Genomic DNA, 20,299 nt, shown 5'->3' on the forward strand with positions numbered 1-20,299 from the left:
TATTTTAAAAAGAAAATACTTTTTGTGCTAAACAGGACTGCAAGAATATACAACAGGTTGATCTTTTCAAGAGTTGCTGGCTACTTTAATCTGCAGTAAAGAGAGTTTCAAAGACTTGAAGGGCAACATGTCTGTATGACAGAACAACCTTGGGGCATCATTCTAGCTTATTCAAGTGGATAACTATTGTAGTGCTTGATGAAAGAATTCTGTCTGCATTAAACATTTGCTGTCTAATGAGAAAATTATCTGTGGGAAGATGGAAGAGAAGTTGATAACTTTCTTTTAAATCTTTTTTCCTGTAAAGAAGCTAATTTAGTTGTTCAGGAAAAAAGTTACTTACAAAATAATTGTCATTAATACTCCCCTGTCCCCCATATTTTATCTTTTATTTCTATTTATTTCTATTTATTTTATTATTTATTATTCAAATTTAATTACTGCCCATCTCCCCCAAGAGAATTTCAGGGAAACAGTGAGGAGACAAATATACATATAGCTATTATATTAGATGACATTTCTGATAGTTGTTTTCAATTTGTTTTTAAATAAGAAAGGGTTTAAGGAATAAAGTAGCCATAGTTTGTTATACAGAAAAAGGTTGCTGATAAATCATGACAATGGAAAGGCAAAAAAGAAGAAAATACAAAAGAAAACCCTCTCAATCCTGGTAATTTAAGATTTGCATTAAGGCCAGGTTTAAAAGAGTAGAATTGTTTCAGTTTAGGATCTATAAACTTAGTTACTCATGAGTATCCAACTAATGTTGAGGTCTGCATCTTGTGAAAACCATAGATTCTGTTTTATGCATTCGGAGAACTATTAATACAGCTGTATGTTAATCCATTTTGCTAATATGTGAGAATGATGTTTTACCAACTGATCCTATTATTTCCTTATTGGAAATACTGAAATGAAAATATGCATCATAAAGAGTTTTAAAAAATGACACTTTATCATGTTTATACTCATACAGTAAGTCTAGCAATGTGTGCTTTGCCCAGGACCTATCAAGAATCAATATTATAAGTATGTATTATTTAACATTTATACCCTGCTTTCCTTTGGATACTAAAATCAGTGAAAATGAGGTCTTCTTTTATTTCATTACCACAATAACAAGCCCATGAAGTAAGCTAAGTTGAAACTGGATAGTGGTTTACCAACATAGTTAGCTTGGAATATCTTCATTTTTTTATATATATATCAGGAAGACAGCCACCTTCCCTCTGAATCAAATGGTCATGGAGAAGAAAATTAAAAATTACCTGCCCTAGTAAACTTAGAAATGGTTACAGATATATTATATGCTAAAGTGAAAGTATTCAGTTGTGATTTGTGTAAAGTAATACCCTTTCCCTTTCAATAAATCTGATTAAAGAAAACTTTGCGAGAATCTTGTTTTTTCTTGCCAAGAGCTTCATATTAGGTAAGTTAGGCTGGTAAGCAATCAGATTTGTGATTCTGTAGGCATTTGGATTCCTATAGTTATTTAACCGCTGTGCCACATTTAATATTTGGAGATATACGCAGATAGTAGGGAGAAGCTTTCAACCATGTACTGTACCTTCCAGAGAGTCAAGGCTGCTTATTTTCAGAAATACCATGTTTGACTGAAAGAAACTTTCATGAATCCAGCAGTGGATTCCAGCACTGTTGGACGTATAGCTGAATATCTGCATATAGTGCCAAATGCATGTTTACTTTTCCAGCTGACCTGAATTTTTTCTTATTTGATTTATGTGCTGATTTAGATTTGTCCTTCCTCCAGATGCAGAATTTGTTGCGTAGTTTTCTGAAAAAGAACAGTTTGTAAATTGTGGCATTTTTCTTGTATAGTTCTGAGAGGGTTTTTCAAATGTCTTTTGCTCAGTCTAAATCCCACAAATGCACAATAATAGAGTCACTCACCACCAGGCAATTGATCCCAGCAGCTGCTCAGACACTTGCAGCTTTCCAGCCTCTTTGCTTCCGCCCTGCTTTTCTGGGTCCCTTCTTTTTGTTCATCACAAAAACTTTAGTGACATTTTGTTCCTGAATGATCAGAAAGGTAATTCTGGTCTCTCCAACATCTACCTAGGCTGAACTTTCCTGACAGTATTTGTTTAAGATTTCTGCTTTCCTCTCTAATCTTTAAATTGCTGCTTAGGAGACTCACATTTTCTCTTTCCTTTCTGGAAAGTCATTTTGCTTCAGTCACTGGTGCCAATAACCTTGTTGGAAGTTGAAGTGTTTTGTGTATAAAAGTAAGCATTCCTGAGAGCAAATAATTGATCTGAACAGTAATTAGTGAAGTAGATTTTGGAACTGTAATAGAGATGAGGTTTATTTACAAGAAACACCTCATATGGATAGGTAAAACCTAACACATCCTACCAGAAATGTTCCCACAACAATGTGATCTTCAGGTTGTTGTTCTTTTTTTTTTCTCCTGAAAATGTATAACGTTATGGGACATTTAGTGCAGCACATTTAAGCAATTTAATATGTAATAAGTAGAAAGTGACTTCAAAGTTCTTACAAGTTAAACCCAACTTTATCAAGCTGTGATTTATTGTTTCAAGATACTGCATTTTATTTTTTCCATTTATAGTTATGATAACTGTTTCTTGAGTGAGAACGTAATACTCCTTTAAACTAATGATGCAATTTATTATCAGCCAAGACATTTTGAGACAATCTGAATGTTATTATGCTTTCAATATATTTATATTAAAGGTATATTAACAGCATATTCCTGCAGACAAGTAGCAACATACAGCATTATTTATTTATTTATTTATATTTCAAATTTCAACTATTATATTTATATTTATATTTCAAATTTCTATCACCACCCATCTCTCCCGAAAAGGAGGATAAAATCTAGGAAAAAAGGAAGGACATTTCCCATTTGCAATGGCTCATTTTTAAATGACTCTCTTGTCGTAGGAAAGAGAGAAGAGAAACCAACCTCTTAGCTGCCTATCAACAGTGATAACTCACCTCAGCCCAATATAAGAAAAGGGCCAGAAGCACTTAGGACAATGAATGCCAAGGCAAGTTCATCACCAGGTGGTGGCTGTTTTGCTTCTGATTCAACATAGAGATTCTATAATTGAATTAGTATAAATCTATCATTTACTTGGAAAATGGAGAAAATACCACCTCAGCCAGGAGAGGCTCTATAAGATTCCATTGTACAGGGCTTCCGGTGGGAATGGCAGACTGAACAGCTGTGCCTGCTAGCTTGGTGGGAGGAACTGACAGTGCAGGGACTTTTTTTCGGGATCAGGCAGGTCTTCCTGAAGCCCCAAAACATTCTCTGGATTAAGGAGAATTCCTGGAATCATCCAATCTGTCCTCCAAATGGCTGATTGTAGCCAGAAGATTGCAAATTGAGCTTCGCATTCACCTGGTAAGATCAGCTGGGAGGTGCGGGATTTCATGATTTCCAAGCCATGCTGTAGCCTTAAAGAGACACTAAATCCAGCCACCCCATTTCTTAATCATCAATTTGTATTTTTTTTAAGTGTATGTACCCCAAGAGAGGCTTTCTACAGTGAGGAGAAGCTAGCTCTCTTGGTTCCTAATGTTATTTTTGGGTTTATCTCTAAATTTTAATATATATATATATATATTAAGCTTTGGGTTTCATTTTCCTTCCAAAGGAAACAAAGACTGAGACAAAATAATGGTCTTCTTGTTACTATTTTTGTGTTAAATTTGAAGATATTAGCATTTCCTACACATTGAATTGGCTATCTGAACCTTCAGTTTTCTGGTCACTTTCTCTTGAGAACATTCTGTTCACTCTCACTTCTTGTAAACAAGCAGTCAACTTTTGATTTTCACTGGTTAAGCTCCTAAGGGGCGCCATTACCTACTACATGAGACATGGAGGATCTTAAACAGATCTTTTCTGATTTTCACCAGGATTTTAAGCAGATTTCTTCTGACTTTTATTGTGCTTTTATGCAAGACATCCAGGACATTGTGGAAAATATGAAATCCAAAATGTGCCTTCAGGTTGGGGATGTGGTGGATGAAATTGAAGAATTTAAGAGCAATAAAAACATTTTTTTAAGACTGAGATTGGAACTATTATCAAGATTCTGGATGAAGATTGGATAAAGGACTTGGAAAAAAACAATGGAGAGTGATCTGCAAGCCATATGTAAAATTGATCCCCTTGTGGAATCCCATGAAAAGAATCTGGAATCTTTGAGGGGGGCTGGCTGATTTTTTAAAAAGGAAAGCTTTGTGCATACTGTGGGGATATGTAACTGATTTGGTTTATTATGAAGTGGGATATGGGCTGAAAAAAAATTATTTGGTTTGCTTTAAAGATTTGACTGATGCTATTTGCCTTAAAAGATTTGGATTTACTGTCTTGAATTGTTTTTTTATGGGCTTATCAAGATTATAATTACTAAAACTGTTGTATTAGGGTTAAAGAATGTTTATCTGGTTGTTATTATTAAAATTGCTGCAGTATTAAATATAATAGTAGATAACTTAAGATTTTTAATTTGATTCTTGTTATAGTAGACAGAGATGTATATAATAGTGGTAGGAATGGATTAATTAAATATGTTTTATTTTTTGAAGAGGAGAAAGAGGGTTAAGGTTTATATGATTTTTTCTTTATTTTAATATAAGGGGGAGGAGTAACTGTACTTAGTGATTTTTATTAAGTGTTAAAATGGAATGATTTATAGAAATAATGTGGTGTTTTGGGTTTAATACAGAGTAAGAGATTGATAGTAGAAAATTTTTTGTATATCCTTGCTATTTAAAGTCAGAAGCCACATTCATTGATGTGACCTGAAAAAAAAATATCTTTTGTGTTTTTCCACTTTCTTAGTTTGTTTTCTCTTCTTTGTAGGTTTTTTTTGTAGTTTTTATTTTTCTCTTTAAATCTAATAAAATTCATTTTTTAAAAAAGATTCCATTGCATATTAGGCAAATATGAGATGCCCAATTTAACAGTTAAAGATACCCTTATATTCTCCAGATCTACAGTTAATCTGCTTTCAGTAAAATTATCATAGAAGAAGGATGTGATGTAAGATATAAAGGCAATTCCTGTTATGCAACTGAAAATGGAGAATTGCCTCCAAAAATTGAACAATTTTGGTTAGACTGTGCATACAATAAAGCAAGGGAAGCAATTGTAATTGCAAGCACAAAAATTGTGTAACCAAATGGCACTCGACAGTGAGCCACAGAGACCAGATGCTCTGTGCAAATTGAAGAGCTTAGCCAAAGTAAGAAAGTTGCAGCTGTGTTTAAATCAGTCCAGGCATGCAGATTGTATAAAGGCGAAAGGCACTAAGCAGATAAATCTGTAGAGACAAAAAAAAAAAAAAGACTAAGAGAAGCCACTGGAGGGAATGCAGAAGTGACATTTCTAAGCCAGTACATGTCACCATGCCAGGTAGAAACAAATACTGTATACTTCACATTCATAGATGAATATACAAGATTCACATTTTGTAACTTGCTCAGTGAAAAAAGTCAAGTACTGGATAAGTGTAAAAAATATGTGGCTTTAATAAGCTTTGGGAGAAAGCCTCAAGTATTAAGCAGAGACAATGTGGTAAATATACAGCAGGCAATGGGTAAGGGTTCCTGAATGAGCAAGTGATTGTGCAGAAAACCACAGTGGAATATGCCAAAACAGAATGGAATGGCAGGAGAAAAATAATTTCTTGACTGAGAAAATGAGGTGCAGGATACAGGAGAAGAAGGTAATTAATGGGGAAAAACAGCACAGATGCAGCACTATATGAGCTACTGTATGGCACTGAAGGGAAGACCAAAAAATGTTTGATTCTAAAGAATATTCATATGTTCCAAAGAGAAAGAGAAGAAACAGAGATTAAAAAAAAAAAAGCTGAATGCAGATATGAATAAAGAGCTATGGTTGGATTCTGACAATATTGCAAATGATCCAGGATTCTAAACTCTGCCACACAAGCCATTAAAATATGCAGTATTTTTTTTAATGAAAGTAAAAAAGAAAGTATCCATGAGATGAGATGTCAGATGTTGTTACCCACCTCTAGGCAAATATAGAGCAAAAGCCATGAGCTTCAAAGAAAGTCCTTATCACATACCTGGAATTCAGGTTCATGTCAGAGTCAGAGGAGAATTAAGGCACCAGATGCTCCATGAGGTGCAACAAAGGAGTTCCATATAAAGGCTATCCTCTATTATTCAGGGGCAGGAAGAATTCTACACATGGAAGGATACTGGAAGGATATCAGCTGATGAAGATATCAAATAGAGAAGGCTGCAGAAAAGATAATTAAAACACTTCCCAAGAATGACAACTGGGAATTTGTCAAGGTAACCACAGGGAAGAAAACTCTGGGATGCAAATGGATACAGGAGATATTCAATACCATAATGCAAGCCTGGTGATCAAGGGTTATATTCAGAAATATGTTGAGGACTGCACTAAGACAGTTGCACCAGTAGTAAAACATATGCTCATGAGATAAATGCTCAACAAAGAAGCATAAAGACACACTGAGCTGCATCACTGATATAAAGACTGCATTTATGCATAGATAAGGAAAACATCTACAAGCAGCAGCCACCCAAATCTGAGGAACCAGGGAAGAAAGATCTAGTTATATAAGCTTTAGAAAAGCATATAACCCTGAAACAAGCAGCTGGAGCCTGGGCTGAGAAGTTGAAGCATGCAGTCTTAGCTATGTGGATAATTTGGTTATATGTTACCAAGACAAGAAGAATAGCCAAGAGTATATTTAAGGAAATCTATACAAGGAGATAAAGGCAACAGAGCTGGGAAGTGTCTCCTATTTCCTTGACCTCCAAATAGAAAGAGAAAAGGATTTCTCAATTTCCTCCTTAACCAGACATAAAATATATGCTTGAATTTTTAGGGCTAACTGAAGCTAATGAAGCCAGAATGCCTAAGGAAAATTACTTCCTAAAACAAACCACAGACAAATAAGCCTATCCCTGAACCTAACAAACACATAAACACTTAGAAAACACATGTACTTAAGCCTGGTAGCAAGGCCAGACATCGCTGCAGCAGCCAGATTACTGTGTACAAGAGTGAAGGCATCAAGCAAAGGAAACTGGATTGGAGTCCAGATACCTTAAAGGGCACTGCACACTTAGATAACTGATAGTCTTCATCAAAACAGACTGGGCAGAATATAGGACAGATCCAGAAGTCCCCAAGCAGACTGTTGTACATGTTTGAGAATGGAGTGATCAGCTGGGCAAGCAAAAAGCCACCAGGTGTTGCCTTATCATCCACTGAAGCAGAGTATGTATCTGTAACACCAATGTGACAAGAGGCTGTGTGACTACATAAACTTTTAATGGACTTTGGGTACATAAGCCAATGCCTACAATCTTGTTAGGGAACAATCAAGGAAGTATTCAATTCTAACAATTCAAGAAAAATATATCCAGTACAAAGATAGCAAGTCACTCTGTGTGAGATTCTCAAAAAGAGGACTGTGAGGTGAAACACTGCCCATCAGAAAAGCTGCTGGCAAATGTGCTCACTAAGCCTTTGTACAAAGATTGTCACAGAGAGATTATGAGAACCATAGATCAGCACACAAGCCAGTGAGAAGTGGCACTGGAAGTCCAAATCAATGATACTGTCACCTCTTGATCTACTTATTACAAAGGACAGTAGGGTACAGAATGCTAAGAATTTACTCTGTGTGCCTTTTAGCTATCACTTTTTTTCTAGGAAATTGCTAATATGTGGTCACTTACTTCTACCCTTCTTTTCTGGTGCACACACATATGAAGTACATGCCCTCTGACTCTCCTTCTGGTAGGATGTAGCAAGTTAGCTGCTAGGGTTTGCCTATCCTTATGATGTATTTCCTCTAAATAAGTCTCCTGTGTGTTACACAGTAGTTACAAAACTTGTTTCACAAATCATATGTTCTGGTCAAATTCCTGCCCTCAGGAATGTTCTTGCTCAACAATCATTTCATCTTTTTTTGTTATGAAAGCATTGTCTAGTAACAGTAGTTACATTGTATGACTAATTGATAGATACTTTATGGAAATTATAATTCTGGATTGGGTGCACCTAAATGTAAGCATGTTAAGATTCACAAGTATAAATAATTTTAATGATGAGGATTACATGCCATCAAGCCGTTATCGACCCTTAGTGACCACACAGATAGCTTTATACATAATTATAAAGAAATTATTAAATATCCACAAGAGCCAGTTGATGTAGTGGGTAAAATCTAGAAACCAGGAGACTGTGAGTTCTAGTTCTACCTCAGGTGAGAAGCCAGCTGGGTGATGTTGGCCCAGTCACTCTCTGAGCCCTAAGAATAAGGCAATGGCAAGCCACATCTGAAAATGTTGCGAAGAAAACACTGGACAGCAATGCTTGAGCATTGCAGAAGCCACAAAATGCTACTTAATATTAGATCAGGCAAGGATGGGTGGGAAGATAAATATGACAAAGAGACAGTTCAGATGATACATTTGCATCTAAGTGAATAGGAGCATGGATTAACACAGACATGGCCAAACTAACAGTTGCAAAAACCCTGTCCACTTCCTCATTCCATAGATAGATAGATAGATAGATAGATAGATAGATAGATAGATAGATAGATAGATAGATAGATAGATAGATAGATAGATAGGAATGATCTGGCATTGGCTTCCCTTCACTGAATGTTATTAAAATTAATAATTATACTGTTATTTTCAAATTAACATTCCTCTAGTTATTAGGAAAAATAGTAAGGGATATTGTCTTCCAATGTATTCTACTTCTGATCAGCTACAAATTGAACTACATTTAAATTATGTAGCCATTTACAAAGAGTAAATACCTTTGAACTTAGAAGTTAGTTCTATTGACTTCTATTGACTTCTATTCTATTCTATAGAGGTTAGTTCTATTGACTTCTACAACCTGTTTGATCGCAGATAATGTCTAAAGTATTGTATATCCAATCTGATTTTATCCTGTTGTCTTCGTCTATGCTTTTATAAAGCTTTCTCCCTGCAAGTCTGCACTTTCTGATAGCACCTTCACCTCATTACTGCCACCATATATAGCTAAGTATGAAGAATGTGCATAGTGTGCAAAGCGATTGACTATGGAATGGTGCAATGGTTAGATCACTTTTGGCAACTATGGTTTCTTTGTTTTGTACTGGTAGTACATTTCCCTATCTTGGGTTGCTTTGGGGAAGTACAGCATCTTTCTTTCATCATCATATATTCACCAGTATTGTTAGTGAAATGAATATTTTCAACAATGTTTACAAGGATGCGGGCTTCCTGGTTTTCATATTGATGGTAAATGATTTAAGGGCTTGTCTGAAGTCTTGGCAGGCAGAAACATGAGCTGTGCAGTAGGCTCTCTATTCAGTCCAAAAAACAGATCCACGCATGCTGGAAGAACATATATTACTACATAGTGAAGGCTCAAAGGGGATTAAAGAAAAAGAGGTCAAGCAACTACAATATTTCAAAATTTACAGCATGTTACACCTGTTTTGAAGCTGGAGATGTGTGATCAAAAGGAAGGTATCAAGTTGCAGAGTCAGAATATTCACCATATCTGATAGGCTCATTGAATTGCATTGTAAAACAGGCATACTGGATACAAATCTGAATTTCAAATGCAGTTTCATGAGAGAACAGGATTGAATACTTGCCCTCTGGATAGTACACAGTGCTTTCTCTACAGCCACTTGCTTTTATATTATTTATTTAAACAGTAGAAATTTTTAATTATATTTGCAGTGCTGAATATGTAGATATAGATTGAGAAGTCCTTTTTTTAAGATTGTAAATTATTTATTTTGACATTTCAACTCCTTTTCTTCAGTTTTAATATTTCTAAACATAAATGTTGGTAGCTTTTATTTCAAATTTTCATATTGCAAAGATGATATATTAAAAAGTGTTTAATATTTAATGTAATATTTTTAGTGTACGATAAGAAAAACATTAGCTTGGCCTTTAGGGGGACCATCATAACAATTCTTTGAATACAAAGATAAAATTACACTAGCAATGCACTTTTCATTCCTTTTCTATAATCTTCTCCCTGCCCTATAATTTGGTGTATTTAGTTCCTATAAAGATCTATATTAATTTTAAAATATTAGATAAGAATTCATGAAAATAAGATGGTTTTCCCAAACTTGTTCTGTTTGAATGAAGTTAAAAGATAATAATAATAATAATAATAATAATAATAATAATAATAATATATTAAATTTGCATGCCACCCAACTTTCAATGTCTCTGCAAATGCCAGTCAGTTTCCTTTCTCCTCTTTCCTCTATTTTTCTTCCACACTCTTGCTCAGCACTCACACCCTTGAGTAAGTTCAGGAAATTTCTACATGGGTCCAGGTGAAATATGCTTCCAAAAAATATTATCTGATGATCTAGATCAGTGATGGTGAACCTATGACGCATGTCAAAGATGACACGCCACAACGTTTTGGGTGACACACCAGCATTCACCAACACCCAACAACAACTGCTACATCCCAGGAAGCTGCAGCCACAGCTGCTCCAGCCCAGCCCAGCCCCACTTGCCCTCACCACCTCCGAGACCCCTGCAGCCATGCCCTCCACCGTCCCAGCTCACCTGGCCATCTTCTTGCTCCCTCTTGTGCGAAGCCGGTTCCTGCAGAAGCCGCTTGCAATTCTCTAGGAACCAGCTTTACACGAGGGGGCAATACTAATGCTAATAATATAAATATAATAATACTATAGTATTATTAATTATAATATTATTGATATTATTATTATTATTATTAGTAGTAGTAGTAGTAGTATTGCCCCCTTGCCCAAAGCCGGTTCCTAGAGAAGGCCTTATACATGACAATTGGCATTGTCTAAGGTAGCTTATAAATATTGAGTGTCCTATGTCATTGTGCTTGATATCCAAGAAATGCTCTATGGAGTATTCATTAACAGTAAATGCCTATCACTATAAATATTACCAACTCTATTACTACTGGAATTACTAGTAGAGATTACACAGGTTATTGACAAAGGCAGGTATAAAAAAATGCCATTGGTGACATTTCCTTATTGCTGAGAGAGAAAGTGAGAGAAAAAGAGCTAAGTACAAGGAAATGAATTTTAGATTCTGTTTTGTATCCACTTTTCTACTTCTCAATGTTAAGATTTCATATGGAATTATCAAACTTCAAGAGATTTATTGTTCATTTGGGGTATTCATAAAGTATAATAATTGCTTGGTTTTTAGGTTTAATAGGATTGAGATTGTTGTAGTATTATTAATTATAAAAATAGACAATTTACTGTATATGCTTTTACAATTTGATTTTTATTATAGTGGACAGAAATATATAGAATAGTGGTGGGAAGGAAATAATTAAATTAATATTGTTTTATGTCTATAAAAATAGACAATTTACTTTATATGCTTTTACAATTTGATTTTTATTATAGTGTACAGAAATATATAGAATAGTGGTGGGAAGGAAATAATTAAATTAATATTGTTTTATGGGGGAGGGAAATTGATTTAGAAATTGATATAATTGTATGTAAGTATGTATGTATGTATGTATGTATATTCTTTATATAAGAGGAAGGACCAATTGCATTAGTGATTTGTGTTTGTGTTAATGGAAGGATTTATAGAAATAATGTGATCTTGGTTTGATATAGAGTAAGGGATTGATTATGAAAATTGATGTACTGTATTCTTCCTGTTGAAAGTCAGAAATCACTTCTCTATGTAATCTTTAAAAATTCTTTCTTCTTGTGCTTCTCACTTTTTTAGTTTTTTTTTCCTTTTTGTAGTTTCTTTTTTTCTTTTTTGTAGTTTTATCTTTATTTTAAACTCAATAAAATTCTTTAATTTTTTTTAAAGAGTTCTTGTTCATTTGGGTTTTGTTTACTTTTCATTAATCTGCTGAAACAATTATTCCACATGCTGAATTTATTTTTATTTTATTTGGTGATGTATTTGGTCCTTCTTGTGGTTTAATATATGGAGTTAGTATGAATTATTGGGGGGGAAATCATCAGCTGTACTCATCAGTTTATTATTTATCTCAACTAATCAGACTTTGCATGTTTTCACTTTATTTATTAACACATTTTAACATGTACAGTACACGTTAATTATTTTTTTCCTATAATGGTTACTGAACAGGATAAACTCAAAGATTGCATACAACAACTGGTGCTGCAAAAAATAACCACTACAACATAACAGTGAAGTGTTCATTTGGCCTATGCAAATATTCGAAGCTTTAAATCTCTTCAGAATATAAAACTGATTTCACAAATCAAATTAATAGATTTTATTTCTTGAATCAAATTGAACGCATCTGAATCAATCTGAACCAATTCAGATACTTTCTATGCTTGCAAACATTTACCAAAATGGCTCAGCCATATGTTCAAATTGTGTCAGATCCAGTTCATGAATCATTTCTAACATAGCTATAGTTGTAAGTGCTTGTACCATTAGGAAAGTTGTAAGTGCTTGTACCATTAGGAAATTCTGTCTTAATGTTTAAGTAAAATAATTTATTATTAATTTATCTTAATGATAAAATAAATTATTCAAACTGATTCTTATCAGTTTGAATAATTCATTTCCTGATTTATTCAAACTGATTCTTCAGATTTAGTGCAGAACTTTTCTTTCTCTTAAAATTCATTTTGTTGATTTGTCAAGAGCATTTTTAATCTGGTTTGCTTCCTTAGGTATTAACTACTTCAAATTTGATCATCTCCTCTGCTGATTCAGCCAAATTGTTATATTAAATAACACTGAGTCAGAACAGAGTCCTGCAGCATGCCTATGCATATTTATCCAAGTTTAAGATAATCTGTTAATGAGCACTTCTGGCTATAGGCCATCAACCAGCTGCAAACCAATTGAATACTAGCATCCTCTGGCCCACATTTCACCAGTTTATCAGCAAGAACATCATGCTATGTTTATAGTATTTCTGTAATATACCAATGTTATTATTTTATTTTGTGTAAGGAAATAAAATTATTGTGAAAGCCATACTGGCTGGCTGGAATCACAGCATTTTTCCTAACTACTGAGAAGCAGATCAATGATTTGTTCTGCTATAGATATATTGATAATTGTCTAGATCATATTTGCTTCTTCTCCATTTTGGAGTTATGGCATCTTCCTCCCATGTTACTTCAGCTATATTTCAAGAATTTTCAGAAATTACAGACAGAAACCTGAAGTATAACTGCAAGTTGCTTTAATACTGCATGTTGCAATTTGATTTGTAAGAATATATATTATTTAGATGGTCCCATGCATCTTTTTATCTAAGTTGGTTACAGTTTCTTTTCTTCTTTTTTTTAATCTATTTTGTGCCTTGTCAAACATTTTATTTGTGAAAAAAGACTGCTGCAACAGTTCATTTTAAGTTGTCTGCTAACATATTTTTTCATCTTCTCACAGCAGACTTACTAGTTCCTTGCCCTTCTTTAAAAACTGAACATTGCAACAATAAATATCCTTTTTATTATTTCTCTCAAGTATAAGATCATTCTGAGCTTTAGCACTCCTGATATTCCCTCTACAATCTTCAGTGGTTCGCCCAACCACCCTTTTTCTATACATATTCTTTTAAAATTTCATTTTAATAGAAAACACTTAAGAAATCTCTTCTGCAGCCAATTCTATTTCTTTAGAACACTCTATTTTAATTTTGTGTCAATTTTTGGACTTCTTTGAAACTGTCATTCATATTATTTCCTTGTCTTCATTATTTTTACTATAGAATTTCTTCCATTATTTCTTAAGTCAATTTTCCTAATACCCCAGATTGCTCTGCTTTCTCCTTCTTCAGCATTGCAAATCTCTAAGTGATATGGTTACTTTCATCCTGAGTAGAAATCAGTAACTGGGTTACTCTGTCATGCAAAGTCTTTTGTTGTGACTATTACAAGAAAACAATAGGAGAATTTCGTTGAAAAGATCTGATAAGAATACTATTCAATAAGACAGAAAGAACCTTTTGGTCACCCTGAGCTCCACTTGCCCTGCTGCCCTGCCAGCCCCCCCCCCCCAGCTGACATTTGCTTCTTCTTCCTCCAGCTGTTGATGAGGCATGCCCTGCCTGGCCCTTGTCCAAATTTTAGCTTTCTTTTTTCTTCTTTTATGTATTATTTTTCTTTGTTTTTTGTATTTAGTTAATTTAAAAAAAAACTAGATTTGAAGTGTTAGACATCTGCTTGCAAGCATTACTTCACCACAAGTATCCCATTTTCAGAAATGTTGGGGGAATTTTAGTAGGACACCCAAAGGTAAAATGGCAAGGTTCTCCACAATACTGGACCTTTAGGATTAGACCAAAAGTTGCAACTTTGGTAGAATTGAGTATTATCAGCTCCCACTTATATGGGTTCAACTTCCAAAGTGTCTGATGTGCAGTGGAGAATGGGAATCTTGGAATTCAGAATAGAAGAGAATAGTGGTATCTTTCCTTCCATTCTATGCCATAATTCCTTTCATCAGTACTCCAGGATATCTGGATTAATGCTGACATAATCCCTAAGGTGCCGTGATGAATTTGTTCAGTATTTTTTATATCAGCACCTCTTTGAAGTGGTAAAGCATCTTCCATTCCAGTCCACATCCTGAGCTAACAGATGAAACTCAGCAGCATACTCCCTCAATGAAAACATACTGGTATGAAAGTGACCGATTTCATGTTAGTCATGTGTTTAAGAGGATGCCTGTAATTTGATTTTAGGCATGCCATAGCATTTGCATGGTTATTTAAATATGTGCTGTTGCCCACTTTACAGTTCTCTTAGTTATTAGATATTTATAAATCCTAGATGGGTTAAGTTGGTGCAAAAATAATCTAGTCCCAGGAAACAGTTGAACAAGAAAGCCAGTAAGTTTGCTTGGAGTTTCATGATATTTGTCAGACAAAGCAGCAACAGAAGGCTAAGGCTCCTAGAGGTCCATAAATTATGAACATCCATCAAAGGTTGTTAATTAATTTACAAGCTGTATGGTCATACATATACACACACACCAAAACAAAAAAAGTGCAAAAATTAACACAGACCGCATAAAAGCAATCTGACAATAGACAATGATCTGTTAATAAAGGGGAAAAAAAGATCTCTAATTAGGGCCAGCCTAAGCATTTGCAAGTAAGGGGCAATATTAGGTCTGAGAAAAGATTAGGTATTCTATAGAAGGCAGCTCAATAGTAAATGCTGAGAACATTTGCAATTGTTTCAACCTTGAATATGAGCACAAACATCGTCATTCTTGAAAAAAGGATGTTGTTAAGTCTCTCCTCCATCAATTTGAAGGTTGATTATCAAATTTTGTCAAAGTGAATATCTGCAGAGACTGTGTTCTAAAGTTTGGGTTGTTTACTGAAGCAGTGTTGTGAGATGGAATAATTTGTATATGTATGTAACAACAGTTCCCACAAGTAGAAAATCAATGGCAATCAAACTGTGCATTTTAGGGCCTTTAAGTATCTAAGCATCCATCTATCTATCTATCTATCTATCTATCTATCTATCTATCTATCTATCTATCTATCTATCTATCACATTTGTCACCACCCATCTCCTCCAAACGGAGGGACTCTGGTTGGTTTACAACATAAAACAATAACTATATAATAAAATCCCAATATAAAATATAGACTAAAACGATTTTAAAACATTCCCAATGTTCTTTTTTTTCTTTTTTCTTTTGTAAACATTCCATTTGAGATATTGCAATATGAGTACAAAAGTCTACTACACAATTAGATTGGCAAGATACAAGGGCTATATCTATGTTCCTGTAGCAGTCAAACTATTCAGAGTATTAAGCCTTCTGTTGCATGACAGATTGCTCTGAGTTTATAATGATATATCTGCTTTAGAAGTAATACAGTCCAGATTCTTAAGAACTGTGTACCATATCCAATACTCTGCAGCAAACATACTTTGGCTAAAGCTCAATTGTGCCTCTATAAAGACCCATATGAAGGTTGTCTGAAGCATTGGCTGAAATAAGTACTCGGGGGAGAGACCTGGCCTAGCAAATTCTGGAAGATCTATTCACTTGGAAGGCGTAAATAGCTTCTTATCTAACTCACTGTGGACTCCCTACCCATGCTTTAATTATGCTGGATCCAGAAAAAGCCATAGCCAGTGTCTTCAATTTAAATATACAAAACATCAGATCTAAAAGCTAAAATAATTGCTATTCAGATCTTGTTGGCATTCCTTATGCCATATTAGCAATTGCTGTTGGACCCTGATCCAGGATTGCTATGGGAATCATCAGTTGTGCTAGAGGCTGTTTTGTTTACTGGTTAGATGGTTCATCATCTTGGGAAATTGGTTCATGTGAGCTGCCATGTAGCAGGACATTGGGGATTTGGTTAATAGTTATTGGATTGCTAGAGAATCCAGATCCATAGTGCTATTCTTTGTCCTTAGTTAACAGTGCTCCTCCCACAATGGTGGGAGTAGGAGTGGACAATCACACAGTCAATGGTCACACCCAGACTCAACTGTCAATTATAGGTCTCCAGACACTTAACCCTTAGTTAATCTCTTGGCTAGACTTGGCAGAAGGCTACCAGATGTAATCTGGCCAAATCAATATTTATTGCAGACAAGAATGATGTTTCAAACAATAGTTTATTACCCCATTGCAATGCAAATAAATCAGGCCCACCTCCCCAAACACACACACACACACACACACACACACACACACCCTTCAGGGTTTAAATTCTAGGCTTATTTTTCCTACCTTTCCAAATGAATTAATTGGACCACTGGACCCTACTGTGTTGGGCAATTTCTGTCCTGTCTCCCACCTCCCCTTTTGGGGGAAGGTGGTTGAGAAAGTGGTGGTGTTACAACTCCAGAGGATTCTGGATGAAACAGATTATCTAGATCCCTTCCAGTCAGGTTTCAGGCCAGGTATGGAACAGAGACTGCATTGGTCACACCTATGGATGATCTCTGGTGAAAGCAGGATGGAGGGAGTGCATCCATCCTGGCTCTTCTTGACCTCTCAGCAGCTTTTGATACCATTGACCATGGTATCCTTTTAGGTCAGCTCAGGGAGTTGGGGGTGGGCAGCGTGGTTCTGTGCTTGTTTACCTCCTTCCTCCAGGGCCAGTCCCAATCGGTGGTGATAGGAGATGAGAGATCTGACCCTTGACCCTTCTTGTGTGGGTTCCTGCAGGTTCAGTTCTGTCCCCTCTCCTATTTAACATCTACATGAAACCACTGGGTGAGATCATCCATCACCACGGGATGAGGTATCATCAATATGCTGATAATACTCAGTTATATATCTCCATCACAGGTGAGGTAAGTCAGGGGTACCAGTCTGTGGCCTGTTAGGAACCAGGCTGTACAGCAGGAGGTGAGCAGTGAGTGAGCAAGCGAATTTACAGCCTGAGTATTTACAGCCACTCCCCATCACTCGCATTACTGCCTGAGCTCCGCCTCCTGTCAGAGAAAGCAAGCCCATTGGCTGCTATCTCCAAATGGCATGAAGAAAAAAGAATAAAAGGTCAGGAAAAAGAGGAAGTGCTTGAATCATCCCGAAACCACCACCACCCCGGTCTGTGGAAAAATTGTCTTCCACAAAACTGGTCCCTGGTACCAAAATGGTTGGGAACTGCTGAGGTAAGTGATGCAGTGACTGCCCTTTCTCAGTGCCTGGGCGATGTGGGGGTCTGGATGGGAACAACAGGCTTCAGCTCAACCCTTGTAAGATGGAGTGGCTGTGGGTTGACGGTTCTTCTGTATCTGGGAAGTTATCATCTTTAGTTTTGGATGGGGTTGCACTGCCCCATTCAGACCTGGTGCATAACTTGGGGGTTCTTCTGGACTCACGACTCCTGCTTGAAGAGCAGGTGGCAGTCATGGCCAGGAGGGCCTTTGCACAACTTCATGTTGTGCACCAGTTACGCCCGTTCCTGGATCGAGATGCCCTCTGAACAGTCACTCATGCCCTGGTCATCTTCCATATAGACTATTACAATGCACTCTACATGGGGCTATCCTTGAAGACTATCCGGAAGCTTCAGCTGGTCCAGAATGTGGCTGCACAGGCAGTTATTTGTGCCCCAAGATTGGCACATGTGATACCACTGCTACACGAGTTCACTGGATGCCAGTTTGCTTCTGGGTCCAATTCAAGGTATTGTTTATGACCTTTAAAGCCCTACATGGCATGGGTCCAGGTTACCTGAGGGACCGTCTCATCCCCTTAACATCGACCCGTCCCACCCAGTCATGCAGAGAGGGCATGCTGCGAACCCCACCGATAAGGGAATTCCCCTGGCGGGGTCCAGGAGGTGGGCCTTCTCTGCAGTAGCACCCACCCTCTGGAACATTCTGCCCCTGGAGGTGAAGCAGGCCCCTTTGCTCTCGGCCTTCCAGAAGAACTTGAAAACCTGGTTCTGCCGCCTCGCCTGGGGTGGGAGGGGCACCAGTTCTTCTTGGGGGTGGCTAGCACTGTAGATTTCTCCCCAACAAATACGAAATTTGCCCCTTGGATTTTGTATCTATTTTATTCTTATTTATTGGTTTATATATTGTAATTTATATTTTTATGGTTTTAATTCCTGATTTTATTGTAAACCACCCAGAGTCCCCCTTTTTGGGGGGAAATGGACGATAATAGAAATTTGAAATAAATTAATAAATACTTGGTAGATTGCTTAGTAGTAGTTGACATACTGTATTTTTGCAAACAGGCCCTGTAGACTGGGAATCATTGGTTCCAGCCTTGTCAGCCTCAGCCACTACAGGAAGATGAATTTATTTAATTTTCTTTCTCTTTGTCATTTTTCCCCCTGAAAAAGCTCTGAATACGTACCTTCTCATGCCAAGTATTCAGAATGCTCACTGATGCTTGAATGCAATTGATACCAATTTGAAAATTCTTCATTCTACAGTTTAGATTCTGTATGTGGATTAGTGTTTGAAGATATGAGTAATTGTTTTAATGGAAATTTCACCTCTCCACCACTTCTCTGTTGGTTCATTTTGAATATAATTAGGTCTGCCATAGTCATCTCTCTGTGAGCCTGTAGATAAGGCATAAAGTATTTCTTCCTCTATAACCCTTCTGCTTAAAGATGATAGGAAGGCACAAATGAATTTAATACCATTAATGTAATGCTACTCTGTGAACTGGAACCTTTTAAATTATAAGCTATCATACATTATCTTTCTTACTCAAATATTGATGATGTTTCACAATATATGGACATTTTTTTTAAAAGGAAAATGCTTCATAGAAGCCTCTTAGGTAAGAATATTCAGACTTTATATTTCTATATATGATGGCCATATACTGTCCTTTGTACAGATATAAATGCAATCTTTTGAAACTTAGTGTGGTTTATCAAAAAAAGTATCTCAGGAGTGAAAACAAGGGCCTTGAATATGCCCACCAACAGTAAGCTCAGGATAGCAGACAGAACAGATAACTGTATACAAGTCTGTTGGTCTGTGATGAAATGTACTGAATTTCCCTTTAAATTATTATAGCAATTATTTATTGAAGCATATATACACATATGTATTAGCACAAGCAAATACCAAGTAAATCTATGTTCCTTTTGTCTCCTCTTTATCAGAGTGTCTATTTTCTGTTTCAATGATGTGTAACTGGTGATCCCACATTTCCAAAGCGTGCAGATTCTTGACTTGTCCTTTGTCTTTCTGCTAAAGCTGACCATCAAGTGAAATGCGACCTAAGCATGTTTACTCAGAAACAAAACCTACAGAGTTTAATGAAATAACTTCTGTATAATATGTATAGACCCTCAGCCTTAAAGAATATGAACTATATTTATTAGATGTTCAAAAATTAATTGGGAACCTCATTTTTCAATTTCTAAAATCTAATTATATTGTAGATTACTATATTTCTATTTTTCAAATTTCCTGTATCACAAAATGGACATTTGTATTTTAATACTGCCCAGTTAGTGATAATAAGTAGAATCATAATTGTGGAGTCCTTGGTGCTCTCTGACTCATCTGCAACATACAGTGTAAGGATTGTAATAGCCACTGTGTAGGACAGGTAGCAGAAGACTAGCAGAGCACATCCATGAACACCAACCAGCAGTCAGAAGACAAGATGAAAACTCCTTAATTTCCATTTTCATGACTCAACCACAGTTTTAGCTTAGAAACTGCGAGCTTCCTAGACCAAACCAAATCCAAAAATGCTAGGGAATTCTTGGAAGTTTGGTACTCAGGCAAATCAGCCATCAATAGACACATAGAAA

General features: G+C 36.1%; 1 protein-coding gene across 1 annotated transcript in view; it reads left to right on the forward strand.

The window, feature by feature from the left end:
* Positions 1-20,299, forward strand: part of IL1RAPL1 (interleukin 1 receptor accessory protein like 1) — an 826,443-nt gene that overhangs the window by 490,376 nt on the left and 315,768 nt on the right. The window lies entirely within an intron of this gene.

Source organism: Candoia aspera, chromosome 5 (assembly GCF_035149785.1).
Source record: "Candoia aspera isolate rCanAsp1 chromosome 5, rCanAsp1.hap2, whole genome shotgun sequence".
In the NCBI taxonomy this organism is placed as follows: Eukaryota; Metazoa; Chordata; class Lepidosauria; order Squamata; family Boidae; genus Candoia; species Candoia aspera.